At 28.1% G+C, this 2,469-nt stretch overlaps 1 long non-coding RNA gene across 1 annotated transcript; it reads left to right on the top strand.

Moving 5' to 3' along the window:
* LOC142230217 (uncharacterized) lies at window positions 1-1,390 on the top strand. The gene is made up of 2 exons (XR_012720606.1): window positions 1-86; window positions 146-1,390. It is a non-coding gene; the product is annotated as an uncharacterized LOC142230217 (long non-coding RNA).
* The last annotated feature ends 1,079 nt before the right edge of the window (window positions 1,391-2,469 follow it).

Below are 2,469 nucleotides of genomic sequence, written 5' to 3' on the forward strand. Positions count from 1 at the left end.
GTTTTTTTCATGTGGCTTGTAAATAACAATAGTTTGGGATAAGATGACGAAAATTAAATGAATTCAGTGAATAATGCGAAGTATAGGTAAGTATAATATTGTTTAGCATTATTTATGTTTTCTAATTCGATCATCCTATAATTAGATGCGCAACTGACATACAAAAACCTTCCAAATACAACAACAGACGACTTGAGGGATGCAGTGCCTGAATTGCGACATGGAGCAGAATTGGGAGAAAAAATTTGCATAGAGAAATGACTTGAGGGATGCTGTGCCTGAATTGCGACATGGATCTGAATTGGGAGAAATGATTAGGTTTTTGTATGTATGTTATGTATTAAATGAAGTACGTAACAAAGACAATTTACGTGTGTTTTATTAAACTAAATATTATTAAACCAATCCCATTTTGGTATTATTTGGTAATACCGCACTGTTTATACATCAATACCTTTATGGTATAAATAATAGTACCGCTTAGGTATTATTTTCAATATCATATTGGTACTTTCATAATACCGAATGGTAGTTTCATGCTTGTACCGCCTGTACCATTCGGTATTGATATTGTACCATACGGGGTTGACTAACTATCACTAACGTACGGTTTCGATTTGAGCCCGTATGGTAATAATTTTTCTATGGGTGTAATTCATATTTTAATTATTTGCGTAATATGTAAAAATAATAAATGATAAATTTGACTCGGGAAATGATTTACATTATCTAAGTTTGGTGCTAAATAAAATACATTAGTCTTGAAGGGTTTCTATTAAAAATAAATGAAAAAATCAACTCGTTTACTTTAATTGTGCAGTTTTCTTTTCTATAGGTGGGTATTAAGTTCGAGTTTAGCCGCTAAAATCGCCATTTTTTCACGATTACCTTTCTTTAATAATCTATTTTAAGGAATACAAACCTAGTGAAAATTTGCTTTGGGCTATTCCCCATCAAGTTATAATGAAATACGCAACAAATATTATACATATTTTACGCCTTTTTTTACTGATTTAGTTTTCACTTTAGCGGCTAAACTCGAACTTAGTACTCACCTTATGATGTAAATGTGATGACCAATATATATGACTATATATACAGATCTTTGTCAATTTAGTATAAATAGCGCATTTTTATATCAATAGATTTGTGTTCGTTCAGCTCAGGACTCCTTGATATAGAACATGAGTTTCTCAAAGAGTGGAAGCTGGAGTAAATACTTGAACAATATTGTTACGAATGTGATATTTCTAGATATAAGTTTATTTAAATTAGTTTCCGTTAATTTAAATTTCAAATTGTAACGATAAAATTACGTCATAACTTGTTAGAGTCATTTCTTTATTTTCTAGTACTTTCCTAAACATCTTTTGTTTTCTTAGTTTTCCAATCGTTCATTGTAAAAGTAACACCTTTTGTTTTACTGTTATAATTATCGGTAATATGACCATAATCCCTTATGCCTGCACGACATCTACCAGATGGTGAATGCACTAGCCAAGATGAAAATAAGCTTAAAAGTATTATTATTATTCTTTATTTGCTTTCCCATGCACAGGACCACGAAGGTCTCATATTCCAGCATGGGAAGTTTAAGATCATAATGTACAATTAAATATTATATAAATACAATGTAAAGTTAACTTAAATTATTTAATCAAAAGAAAATCTATAAGCAAAATAACATTAATATATTAAATTGAAGGAAGTTTAGAATTTGAACAATATATAAATCACAGACTGAAAAATATTAAGATTTAAATTTGAAAATAGTAAAACGATTAAAAAAATAAAAAAATAATAAAATAAAATTTATAATAACAGGTAAAGGGAAAAAATATTAAAATTTAAATTTGAAAATAAAAGCAAAAAGAAGAAAAAGTAAAATAAATTTTTAATAACAAATAACGGAAAGGTATAAATAAAGGTACATATTGCATAAATACAAAATCAACATTATTTTAAGATTTTAAAATTGGAAAGCAAACAATATAGAAAACAAAAAGAGAGAATCAAATTTAATTATTACTCAAAAACGAGATAACATTATTCTTAAAATCAACTGCGTTATTTATACATTGAATATTATGACTAAGCGAGTTCCACAGATGGATGGAGTTAATAAAAAATTGCCACTCTGAGACCAAACAACTATGACGAAGTAAAATTAATCTTTTTCCCCTATTAAATCTTGAGAAACGCAAGCGTTGAAATAAATGCACAGGGTGACCACTATAAATAATCCTATGCAGGAAAATAAGGACTCTTAACTTAAGAAGATTGTGAAAAGTCATATTATATAAACATTATTTAATTATTTTTTTTAATTTCTGCCTGAAAATGCTTTCTCAAATAACCGAGTTAAAAATTTGTAAAGTTTGCCAATTTTTGGTATGATTTACCAATAACATTATTGTGACAATTTTAGCAGTTCATCTCTGTATCCCTTGCCGAAAAAACTTCTAAAGT

Source organism: Haematobia irritans, chromosome 3, assembly GCF_050003625.1.
Source record: "Haematobia irritans isolate KBUSLIRL chromosome 3, ASM5000362v1, whole genome shotgun sequence".
Taxonomy (NCBI): Eukaryota; Metazoa; Arthropoda; class Insecta; order Diptera; family Muscidae; genus Haematobia; species Haematobia irritans.